At 45.7% G+C, this 12,985-nt stretch overlaps 1 protein-coding gene across 2 annotated transcripts in view; it reads right to left on the bottom strand.

Moving 5' to 3' along the window:
• Nucleotides 1-1,943, bottom strand: part of CUL1 (cullin 1) — a 117,900-nt gene extending 115,957 nt beyond the window's left edge. Inside the window, exon 1 of one of the 2 annotated variants that reach the window (XM_020977503.2) lies at nt 1,856-1,943. The gene's annotated coding sequence lies outside the window, so the exon portion shown is untranslated. Of the gene's footprint in view, nt 1-1,267; nt 1,359-1,855 lie in introns of those variants that run through there. The other variant, XM_020977502.2, reaches the window with a different exon arrangement.
• Between the last annotated feature and the right edge of the window lie 11,042 nt (nt 1,944-12,985).

Consider the following 12,985-nt stretch of genomic DNA (forward strand, 5'->3'; position numbering starts at 1 on the left):
ATGCATTTCAATAAGCTTAAAACGCAGTATAACTTTGGGTATTCCCTGTTGATGTATACACCTATACCTATAACCTGACAAGTGTTTTCATAGTCTTCCTAACCCTCTGGAACCGTCGCTCAGGGCCTTGCACTGGAGAAAGGGCGCGGAAAACAGGGCTTAGAGGTCCACACCTGATGCCAATAGGCTCCTTGGGCAACCCCCCCCGCCCCCCCGCCGGCTTCGGTGAATCCCGAGGGGTCACTCTCTACCTTCCGCGTGGCCGGAGGCGCCCAGAGCAGGTCACCCGTCCCAGGGCCCCAGAGTCCGGCGGAGGCGCCGACTAGCTCAGCTCGAGCGGGACCCCACAGCCTCAGTGTCCCCGGCAGGAAGGGGGCACGCCGTTCCCTTCTTCCCTCTGCCCAGGGAGGGGTGGAGGGGACTGGGATGACGGCCGAAAGGAACAGTTATTATCGGATAATACTCAACTCCGGGGAATCACGACAAGGAAAAGGGCGGCCGACGGGGACAGGCGGCGAAGAGGACCCGGGAACGGGACGGGACGCGACGCGATCAGGAACCGGAAAGCGAGTGCGGTCTTCCTGCCCACCCTCCTCCTCCTCGTTGCCGCCGCCGTCGTCGCCCCCGCACCCTCACTCGCTAAGGCAGCTCAGGGGAGAAGGACGAGGCAGCGAGCCTGGGGTGGGGAGAACGCTGTCCCAGGAAGGAGGGAAGGGGGGGAGTGAGGGGGACCCCCCTGGGGGCCAAGCGCTAGGCTCCCCGCCTGGCCCGGCCCTGCCCTTGCGGCGAGCCGAGGCCGAAGGGCGGCGAGCCGAGGCCGGGCAGCGAGCGCACGGCATGTCCGGCTAGGGAGGCAGCGGCGGCGGCCACGACAAGAACGCGGCTGCAGCCGCAGCGGCTTAGAGAAGGGCAGCAAAGACCCGGGCCTGGGCCGCAGAGGCCGCCCGGGGTGACTAAGTACCTGCACTCCCACCCCGCTGCCGCCTTTCTTCCCTTTTCCCCCTCCGCTTCCCTTCCCCCCCGCAACACGCACCTACACGAGGCCCCCGGCCCGGGCTGGCACCTCTCGCTTCCGCACACCCCTCCCCCAGCACCTGGCCCGGAGAGCCGGGCCCAAGGCCGGCCCAGGGCCCTGGCGGCGCCTGGCCCGACCCGGCCCTGCCAGGCGCCGTCTCAGTCGCGGTCACCGTCACTGCGACACCGCGGCTCCGGCCCGGGCCTGCTCCGCTCCTCCGGCCCCGGCCTCCCCCAAGCGGCCGTGACTTACCCGCATCTTCCTCCCGGGCCGAGGAGGCTCTGCCGGCGTCGCCACCTGGCCCGCAGGGTCTCTAACGCAGTCCAGTCCCCGTCCCGCCAAGGTCTGGCCGCGTCCCACACTCCCTGGGGCCGCCCGGACTGGAGCTGCGTGCGACAGACACCCGCTCTCTCCTCCCCCTCCCCCCCCGCCGCCGCCAGTCCCGCCCACCCTCCTCCTCCTGCCGCCGCCGCCGCCGCCGCGCGCACCCTCCGCCCGCCCTCTCCGCGCTCCCTCCCGGCCCGGCCGACCGGCCCGCCTTGCCCATCACACACTCGGCTGAGGGGGCAATCGCCGCGGACGCCATCGCCCGGGGCCAGGCCCTAGCGACACCCCAGACGCCGCCTCCACGCTGGAGCCCTCGGGTTGGAGGTTACAACAACCTCCCCCCCACCCCACCGCGGTAGCTTCCCGGGGACTAAGTCCGACCTGTCCCCTAAAATAAACACCCCCGCCCCCGTTCCCCCCTCCCCGACCAAGGCTTCAGTTCCCTCTCTGCGATACTGCCCCTAAAAAAGAGCCGAGTTCCCACGATCCCTCCCTCACACGACGAGTGCGAACCTGCAGGGCCTCCGGCTGCAGCAAAGCAGCAGCGCGCATCCGTCCGACTCCAGTCCAAGAGCAGTCGAGTCCTCCAGTTTGCTCCTCCCGGGCCCTCCTCCGCCAACCCGCCCCCCGCCCCATCCTGCCCTACTCAAGGGAGGCTCAACTGCAGCCGGAGAGCCAGCCCGGAACCAGCGCTCATTAAGCGCCTGCGGGGCGCCGGGTACGGCTGCGCTCAGCAGAAAGCCGGGCGTGGGGGTGGGGGTATCTCCAATTTAGGCTGTCCTCGGTGGGGTGTCTGCGTGCTGTCTCCGTCAGTTAGACTGGGAGCACCTCGAGGGCAAGGACTGGGTTTTTGCTTTTCTTTGAATCCCTAGTGCCTGGCAGACACACGGTCAGGCCTAGCGCATAATAAATGCGTGTTGATTTAAAGAAGCCAAATGATCTCGCAAATTAAGAGCGAATTTGGGGAAAGCACTCGAAAACAACAGATGCTTTTGTCCTGTGTTCTTGAGGCAGTGTGCACTTCGACTCTAACTTCGCAGTGCTCGAGGCAGTTATGTATTGCCTGGCAGGTGCTGAGCAGCATTGTTGGAGCCCACCAGGAGTTTCCAATATCAAAGAGATCTCAGGGAAAATGCAAATAATTGTTTAAAAAATCCTAGTTCACATTTTCATAGAGTATCAGAAATCTTAAAAACATCCCCATCGTCTAATAGTTATTGTCAAAACCCAAATCACAAAAGTTAGTTTACTACACTTCAAACTTTTGCTCTGAACCACATCTTAGATTTGTGATGAAGTTCTCCCAATCATTTATATCTACTATGTTAAAACTAGAAGTAACAGCATTGAATCATTGCCTGGTGGAAAGAACACTAACTGAAAACAGTGCTGGGTTCAAATCCCTCCTGGGGCAAGTCACTTCAACACACAAGCCTGTTTCTTCTGTACAACGAGGGATTGAATTAGGCCCCTTGAGGTCCCTTCCAACTCTAGATATATTATCTGAAATGGATAGTGTGAGATGTAAAGCCCTGAGTCTGATTTTCATGGGTGCCCTGTGGCATGGATCACATTAGTTTAAAATCACACCTTCACAAGAGCACCCCAAATTTTCCATGCAAAAATGGAAAACATGGGTTACTACCGGTAATAAAAAATAGCATTTTAAAAGGAGGTAATTTGGAATTAAATCATTAGACCTAGGTCACTATTTCAATCCCTTTCATATTTACAAATAAGGAAACTGAGGCCGATAGAGAAGCAGTGATTTTCCTAGGCACCCTGAGAGAGGTAGTAGCAGAGACAGGTCTAAAAGCCCTGTACCCAGGTCCCTAAATAAATTAGGATCTTTCCATCCAGCTACATCCCCTATTTCTAGTTACTGATATGTCACTGTCGTATGACCCCAAGTGTATAACCCCGGTAGAGAAGCAAAGAAAAACATAATTCGCTGTTTCCTCCTTCCCTCACTGCTGGTGCCTTTTCCCTCTGAGATTACCTTCCATCTACTCTGTCTATATCTTGTACACATCTAATTATTTATATGTTGTCTCCACCACTGGGACTTGAGCTCCTTGAGGGCAGGGACTGATTTGTTGTTGTTTTGGGTTCTCTTTTTTGTTTTGTTTTGTTTGGTTGGTTTTTTGCCTTTCTTTGCATTCCCAGTGCTTAACCCAGTGTTTGGCTCATAGTAATTGTGTAATAAATGCTGACAAACGCCATTCAAGGAAGGATTTTGGAGCACTCTTGGGATTAAGAGGAGTCAGCAATGCAATTTCAGCCTGAAGGATTCTGCTCAGCGGCAAGCTAGGGCTGAATTTCTGGCCATAGGGAAGAGTGCCACCTACTGAAACACACAATCCCACCACACTAGTACTTCCTGGACATGTGCTGCTCCAGGGATTTCCTTCTACTCCAGAAACACTGGGTCAGTCCCTTGGTTCCTAGTACTAAAATGGGACCCATCTTACACATAAAATCAAGGAATTGCAGAGGTGTTAATGGACCTGTAGAATCATCTAGCCTAGCCTCTCTGAAAAATTAGATTTTGACCAGTAAAGGATATGGACGTATGCAATATATACATAAAATTATATTCAATAAGGATAAAATCCTTCAGTTGAGGCCCCTAACATGAGTTTTTAGTCTCAATTTTATTTTGTTTTATTTGCATTTCCAAATAGTTAAATAAAATAGCTTTCATTTTGTATAGTGACTTTTTGCAAAGGGTATGTACTACTTTTTGAAAAGGGTTCTTTTTTCATCATGACTAAATTTCCCTTTTCTCTACCATTTTCTAACTACCTCACTTAATTAAGCCCTCCTCATATAAGAACATGCACTATCTCGTTCTCCTCCTTTCTCTAGTCATGGTCCCCTCTTCCAGTTCACTGAAAGATGAGGAATGGTTGACCTGGACTTTACTCCCCAATGTCATTTGAAATATCACACCTTGTGTTATGGCACCCTCTCCATATCTACAACATCTTCAGCTTCCAGGACCAATTTCTGCATTCATCAACCACCCCCAAAGCTTGGCTCTGCTACTTTCTGTTTGTCCTTATGCAAATCACTACCTTTCTGGGTCCATTCATCTGTGAAATGAAGGGTCTTGGACTAGATGACTAAGATGTCTTCCAGCTTGCAACTAGGCAGTCATTCTACTCCCTTCTCATCCTTTACTAATTCACTAAATCCTTCCCTCTTTACTCTGCTTATTATGTGCTAGGCTAGGGATACAAAGGAAGGGTAAAACAATTCCTGCCTTAAAGGGAGCTCGTCTCCCAATGATGGAGACAACATAAACTACTAGGCACAGACACATTTGTAGAGGAGAGGACAGTCCATCCAAGAGAAGGCACTGGGATTGGAAGTGAGTGGATAGCAGCAAAAGGCTTGCTGTAGAAAGAGGGGATTTGAGCTGAATCTTAAAGGAAACTAGAGAGCAGAGAAGTAGAGATGAGGAGGGAAACGTTCTAGGCATGGGAGACAGACTGTAAAGGCACAGAAATGGAAGGTGGAGTGTTGTGTTCAAGAAACAGTGAGTAGGTCCCTTGTAGCTAACTCCTTTTGGAGACGAGTGAAGTATAATACGGGAAAGGTTGGAAGAGACCAGACTATGAAGAGCTTTAATGGCCAAACTTAGGACTTCATCTTGGAGACCTATTGTTCCCTATTCAAGCCACTAAGTAAGGGAGCAATATGATCAGACATCAAAATAGAAAATTCTTTTGGCAGCTGGGTGGAGGATGGAATGGAAAGAGGAGAGAGTTCAAGCAGATTGACTAATGTATCTTGAAAATAGATCTTTCCGTTCTATTTTCTCTGTGTATATGACTTTAAAATGTTTTTCTTTAGGCCTAACTATGCTCCTGAATCTAAGTCTGTCATTTCCAATTGCCTGTAATTCGTTTCTTTTTTTCTTTTTTTGTGCTGGCCTTAACAAACACCAAACAAAATGAGCATTTCCATATAAATAATAGAACAAAGAGGACTGTAGATAAAACTGCAAATCTCTATTATGTGCAGCTTGCTTTTTAAAAAAGAATTCGTAATAAATTCAATATCCAACTTTCAACCTGCTGCGCATGTCTGGTGCTGGGTGTGCCAACATTGATCTGAATGCTATATTTTTAAAATAAGTATCTCCTGATAAAGATTGTCCTCTGTGTCTTACTGCAATGACTTTATTTTCTCAATCAACCAAACCCCAAATATCTCTGGTTCCTCTCTTTTCCCCACCACACTTTATACTATCAGTCCAGTTTTCCCCTGATAACTTAATGTCTCTCACATCAATCTTTTCCCGTTTACTATATGTATGATATTGAGAAAATACCTTAATCTATCTGGGTTCTCCTGACTCTGTAGACTACCTTTCCCACCATGCTCCAATAGCCTTCTTATCCTAGAAGATCTCTCTTCCCAGGGCCTTTTCACTCTAAAGATCACTTCATGCCTGTGGTGCTTTTTTCTGATTGGTCAGTTCCCCTTGGAAACTCTATTTTAAGGAAAAGGCCCAGGCCAGCCATCTTCACTCTTTCGTTTCTATTTTGACTCTCTGAACTTCTTTCTCCTCCATGACCCAGAAGCCTTTTCATCCTGGAAGATTACTCCACCCCTTTGGCTCCTTCCTTTGAATGATCTGGAACTTCCATTTTAAGAGAAATGTCCAGGCCAGCTGTCTTTACCCTATTACTCACTAGGCTTCTGTCTCCACCAAAGGCTACCTTTTCAGATTCCTCCTACCCTCACTTTCTAGATTTTTTATGTATTATCTTCCCACATTGGAATGTAAGTTCCCTGAAGGCAGGGATTATTTTTTCTTTTATTTGTGTATGTATTCCCAGTGCTTGACACAGTTTTGGCACATAATAAATGCTTAATAAGTATATTGTGACTTGACTTATTGAGTGGGCCTTAGCTTCTTCATTATAATAATAACTCATTTATATGGCAATTTAAAGGTTGAAAAGCTCTTTCCTTAGAACAATCCTATAAGGTAGACAGTACAAATATTATTATCTCCACTTTACAGATGAGGAAATTGAGGCAAGACTGGCTGGAGGATTTATTCACAATTACATATCTAGTCAGTGGGACAGGATTATGCCAAAGGGAGTTAGGTAAGCTCCATTCTCCTAATTTGTGGTAGACTCCTAGGCCATATGACAAAGAGTTGTTGCTTCCACAGAAAAGGGACCACACTAAATACAGAGATGGAGAGAGTGACCCAGGGGCAGCAGGAGGCTACATGTCATGGAAGCACTGTGTTGCATGTGGCTGTGGAAAGAGACCAGCCCTGAAGGCTACTGCATCCACATATCCTCCAGAGGGAAGCAACCAGACAGAGATATTGACAGAACAGATACAACAGAGAAGAAGGGAGAATGGCAAGAAGTGGTAATTTCAATAAATGACAGTTTACAGAGCAATATGGTCATGTCAGTGTTATTTGGGAGTATCAAGAAGTCATCCATTATAAGACCACCAGCAGATGACCTCTGAGCAATAAAATCATTGTAAATAAGAGGGTTGTACCAAAATGATCACCGTAGTTCCTTTCAGCTCTAAGTGCTGTGATCTTATTTCATCACCATAGTACAGGCTTTTACCACTTTTTTACCTAGTCTACTGCATTAGTTTCCTGATTTCCCTACTTTTAGATTGTTAACCTGCTCATCTTTCAGGTGAATCTTTCTAAAATGCCCTTTTCATCATATCACTCCTGTAGACATGAACCTTCAAGGAATTCTGGTTCTCTAAGAATGAAATCCAAACTTTAGAACCTGAAACTGGAGGATGTAGTATAAAAAGTACTGGATTTGAAGTCAGGAGACCTGGGTTCAAAAACTGTCTTATTGAACTTTTGGCTGTCTGTGTACACAAAGTGGGGGGAAATTGTTAGCTTCTCAGGGTCTCAATTTCCTCATCTGTAAAATGGGCATAATGGTTGAATTTTCTACCTCATAAGTTGTTAAATGGAAAACATTTTTAAAAGACTTGTAATGACATATAAATATGAGCTATTATTATTATAATAACCTGACATTCAAGGCCCTCAATGATAAGGCCCCAACCTTCCTTCCTAAATTTATCTTACTCTACTTCTTCAATCAATCAACAAACATTTGTTAAGCACCTACTTTATGGTTTGGTGTGCTGGAAACCCTGAAATGCAAGGGTACAGGAGGGTCTGCCTTGAAAGAATTCAACCACTCAAGCCTTCTTTTAGTCAGAGTAGTGAGGTTTATTTGTGATGCCAATAGAAGCCAGCTAGATTCTAAGTGAGTTTGAGCTATTGTAACACCAACAGCTGCAGGCAGAGATTCTAAGGAAATCGGTGCAATTTAATGGGGTAAAGATTGGTACTTATATACAAGAAAAGACAGTGAGAGGATCCAATGGGATTAAGGAGTGGTGAATACTTGGGGTGGCCCAGGCAACCAAGAAAGAGTCTGGATGGGATGTAGGAGTATCAATCAAGTAAACTAAGCAATCCAGGTGGGCTGGGTTGGGCCAGGTGCAGATAATGAAAGGAGCTAAGTGCTCTGAGAGCCACAGGGAAAGGGCAGTTAAAAGGCTTAGTGAGTATCTAGGTAAATTGGTGTGGGCTAGATACCTCAGGCAAAATGCCATTGTGGGAAAGTGCAGGGGCTGGGTTGCTTACAAAGACTTGGTCTTTTCCTTTTAGGGGTTCAGGTCCCATTACCCCATTACCTATTATGTGCCAGGAAACTCTTTATAAGTTGCAGAAGAAGTGCTAAAGGATACAAAGACACAATGAAACAGACCCTGGCCTCAAGGAGCTTACGTTCCATTGGAGAAATAGCATATACATTTATAAGTGTCTACAGACAGTGTACAAAAAGAATATAAGGAGTTGTGAGAGGGAGGCTACTATCAGCCAGGAAGATCAGGACTTCAAGGGAAAAGAAACAGCTGGGTTTTGAAGGAAATCAAATATTCCAGGAGTTGGAGACTGAAGAGAGACAGCATTCCAGGCATGGAGAACAGGCTGTACAAAGGCAGGAGATGGAATGTCTTATATGAAGAAGAGAAGTAGGACCCTGGAGTGCGTAGAGTAATTTGGGAGTCCCTGGTATTTACTAAATGAGGTAGTGGGGAATAGGGAGGGGAAGGAATGGTATTATCAACCTGTACTTCAGGGAGATAACTTTGGCAGCTATGCAGAGGGTGTAGTCCCTTACCTGCCTGTGCTCTGCCCAAAGGGAATGTAAATCTTAATCTCTGAAACTTTTTTTTTTTAAGACCAGCCTTAACCCCAAATTACTCTGGTGGAAGACCAAACCCTTCTTGGTCACTGTTTGAGCCCTGATTGGCTCAGAAAGAATGTAAATAACAATTGTTTCTGTTTTGGCTAGAAACCCTGAGGGTTTTCCCCATATATGTATATATGTATGTATATGTGTATATATATGTGTGTGTATGCGTGTGTGTATGTATATATGTGTATATATGTATGTATGTACATATGTGTGTATATATGTATATGTGTGTGTGTATATGTACATATGTGTGTATATATGTGTATGTGTATGTGTGTATGTATGTATGTATCTATCTATCTATCTATCTATCTATCTATCTATCTATCTATCTATCACTGAATGGGCAATGCTTCAGTCAAACTGAGACCTGTTAAAGACCTTAGCCTGAAAAAAATCAAAACCCCCACTGTATTCTGGGCCATTTCCAGTTGTCCTACTCCATATCTGGCCACTGGAACCAGATGGCTCTGGAGGTGAAAGTGAGGCTGGTGACTTTGCATAGCCCTCCCTCACTTAAATCCAATTCACTTGCATGTCATGGCATCACCTCCCTGATCTCATGGTCCTCTTTGAGGATGAAGGACAAACAGTAAGAGGGGGTAGTAGAATGGGAAAAGACAAGAGAGGGAGACAAAATAGTGATGGGGTGATGGGACCTGGACCCCTGAAAGGAAAAGATCAAGTCTTTGAAAGCAACCCAGTCCCTGAATCTTCATACATTTCAGTAGGCCAGATCACTGTTGTCTCCACTGGGGGCATCTGGCCCACCTAAATCACTTAATTAGCTTTCTTGACATTTCTTGCACTGCTTGCACCTGGCCCACCCCAAACTACTAACCACTGTTTAATCCCATTTAAATCCTTTCACTGTCCTTTTTTTATATAATCATCACTCTCATTCTCATCAAATTATAGAATCACTAGGAATCTAGCCCGCTCCTATTGGCGTTATAATAAACCTTTTTTACTTTGACTGAAAGAAGGGTTGAGTGCTTGAATTCTTTGTAGGCAGACTCATCCTGCACCCTGATATTTTGGGGTTCCCAGAAACTACCCCACACCGCAGGAATAGGAAGTTATTGTAATAGTCTAAGCAAGAGGTAAAGAAAGCATGAACCAAGGTGGTATGTAAGTCTAAAGAAAAGGACATATATATATATATATATATATATATGAAATGACAAATTTTGTCAACTAATTGGATATGTAGGGTAAGTCAGAGTGAAGCCAAGGATGATGCTGAGTTGTCCAACTTCAGTGATTAGAAGAATGGTGATTCCCTTGATTGTAATAGGGAAGAAGAGTTTTTTTCCTGGGGAGGGGTGGGGTGATGGTGGAGATATCAACTTTTGTCACAGAGATGCTGACTTTAAATTTAAAAAGTCCAAAGGACATCTGGTGATGTGAGACTAGAATTCAAGAGAGAGAGTAGGACTGAACATAAAAATCTGGATGATGATCATTGAACCATAGGACATGATACCATCACTGAGAGAAAGTATAGAGAAAAAAGAAAGCAAGGCCTAGGTGTGACCAGTATGATCTGGCAAAGGAAACTGAGAAGGAGCAGGCAAAAGGTGTAGGAGGAGAGATCAGTGTCACAAAAATCCAGAGAGGTTCTAGTATCCAAGTGGAGAAAGTGGCCAACCATGGCAAATGCTTTTGTTGTTTGTTTAGTCTTTTAGTCTTGTCTGACTCTCCCATTTGGGGTTTTCTTGGCAAAGATACTGGAGTGGTTTGCCATTTTCTTCTCCTGCTCATTTTTACAGATGGGGACACTGAGGCAACTGGGGTTAAGTGACTTGCCCAGGGTCACATAGCTAGCGTCTGAGGTCAGATTTGAACACAGCAAGATGAGTCTTCCTGATTCAAAGCCTGGTGCTCTGTTTACTGCTCAACCTAGCTGTCCCCTTGGCAAATGCTACAGGTAAGCATGATGATGGAAAAGAAGCCCATTACATCTAGCAATTAAAAGATAGTGGATGACTTTGGAGAGAGCAGTTTCAGTTGAGTACTGATCTTTGGAGTCAAATTGCAGAGGGATTAGAAGAGAGTAAGAGAAGATGGAGGGGAGGCACCTTGTACTGATGGCTTTTCCGAGGGTTTGGCTGAGAAGGGGGAAGAAAGATATAGGATGATAGCTAGCAGGAATCTACAGAGGGCTTTTTAAAACCTGGGGAGACTTGAATATGTTAGGGAGAGATTGAAGATTAGAGAGAAGAAGGATTTGATAGTGGGATCAATTTCCCATAAAAGACTAGAGGGGATTGAATTAAGGGTACATGTAGAGGGGTTTGCCTTGATGAGATTAGAGCCAATTTATCATCAGACACTGAAATAAAGGCAGAAATAATAGGGGATGATAACGGGGTTATAGATACGGAAGAGGGGAGAAGGAGCTCACATCAAAAGACTTCTGTTTTCTCTGAAGAGTACAGGCAAGATCCTCAGCTGAGAGAGGGGGTAGAGGGGTTATTGTGGGAGGCTGACTTCAGAAAAAAAGGGACTGGAATAGTTACTGTGCTGAACAGGATAGAAAATCAATTAGAGAATTGTGAAAGAATTGCCTTATTGCATCTCCATTTAGATTAGACAAACTCAATTTTAGTAGATTTAGTCAGTGCCCTTGAGAGACTTCCTCTGGCTTTGTTCAGCAGCACGTGAGTAGTGATGGAGGAGGATGGTGGGAGTAATACATGTTGGGGCTTGGCCAGGCATGAGTGGCAATAGGTCTAGGAAGTTAGGGATCTGAAGGTAGAGGGCAGTAAAAAAGTTAATTGGTTCACTAACGGTAGATTAAGAAGGAAAGAGAGTGTAGCCAGAGAACAGGAAACATACTGAGGGGCAGAGATATTGGAAATTTGGAAGGAATAGGGAATAGGGAGGGGTAGAATGAGAACATTTTTGTTAGATAAAGGGATTTCAGAGGTCTTGATCCAAGAAGCAGAAGAGGTGTGGGGAATCCCAAGATCAAAGATAAGACCATCCTGTATGTAGCTGAAGTGGAGTGGACATGAGAATTAAGTAGACTGAGGAATTAGCAACTCTGCTCCATTCAGGCTAGACTATGGGTCAGCCTTCTCTACAAGTTTTTCTAATTCATATCTTTGCTTTGCCCACCGCAAGTTTGTTAAATTGAATCAAATTCCCCTACTATGAAATGCCTCTCCCCCTTATCTCCTCAACCTGTCCCTTTCTTTGAAAGCTGATGAAGGGTGGTGAGGCAGGTATTTTGTTAATCTAAAAATAAAGGTGTAGAGTGTGCTGAGACAAAGGACTTCCCACATTTTACCAAGCCTGATGACTCCTGGTGACTGCAGTGAGTACAAATGACACCACTGGAAAGCATCTAGAAAGCCCTACTATTAATTATGATGTCAAGGCCCCAAACTAAAGACTTTAAGAACATAGTGGGTGTTTTGTTTTGTTTTTTAATTACTACTGCCCAGTGCAGCAAGTACACTGGTACAATCAGTTCCGCTCTAACTCATGTTTTGAAAATACAAATTTGTTCCTATGGGACTGATGTGTTATGGAATATTATGAGCATAATCAAATTTTGAGTTTGCTTCTGCCCACTCACTCCTGCAAGAAACAGCAGAAAACTACCACTTCCCAATAACTCACAAGCCAAAACCTAGGCCCACTTCCACAGGCAAACATCAGGTCTTAGTCAAGGCAAAGTGCCATATTTCTTGTATATCTTCTGGTGCTGTAGGAACTGTAGTTGGAGAAGGGCTATTCATCACTACCTCCACCCCTACCCACTTCTGACCTGGCCTCTGGCTGAGACTTAAGGGCCTGGCCAATTTGTGCATGTAGCCCAGGGTAAGCAGCAGCACAGAGCCTCTGAGGGGTGACCACTATTTATTTTAGTGGTTATGTATTACCTAACCACTTACCATGTGTAAAACTGTGCTGCTGTTTATTTCTCTTAGGTTCCTTTTTCTTTCATGTGTCACTGATGAAGTTTTGGAGCACCGTGCCCCAGTTCCACTTTCCCCAAAAGCTTTGTCTTTTTTTGTGTGTGATTTTGCATAGTGTAATGCTTTTTAGGGAATGAATATGCCAAGTTATAGCATAACTGACTGAACAGTTAGGTAAAGAACCAGGCACATACATCTTTCCTCTCTTTTAAACTCCATTATTATTATTATTATTATTATTATCATCATCATCATCATCATTATTTTTGGCTAGGCAATGGGGTTAAGTGACTTGCCCGTGGCCACACAGCTAGTAAGTGTTATGTGTCTGAGGTCGGATTTGAACTCTGGTCCTCCTGAATCCAGGGCTGGTGCTTAATCCACTGTGCCACCTAGCTGCCCCTTCCCTTATTATTATTGAAGGT

Source organism: Phascolarctos cinereus, unplaced genomic scaffold (assembly GCF_003287225.1).
Source record: "Phascolarctos cinereus isolate Bilbo 61053 unplaced genomic scaffold, phaCin_HiC Scaffold_1;HRSCAF=81, whole genome shotgun sequence".
NCBI lineage: Eukaryota > Metazoa > Chordata > Mammalia > Diprotodontia > Phascolarctidae > Phascolarctos > Phascolarctos cinereus.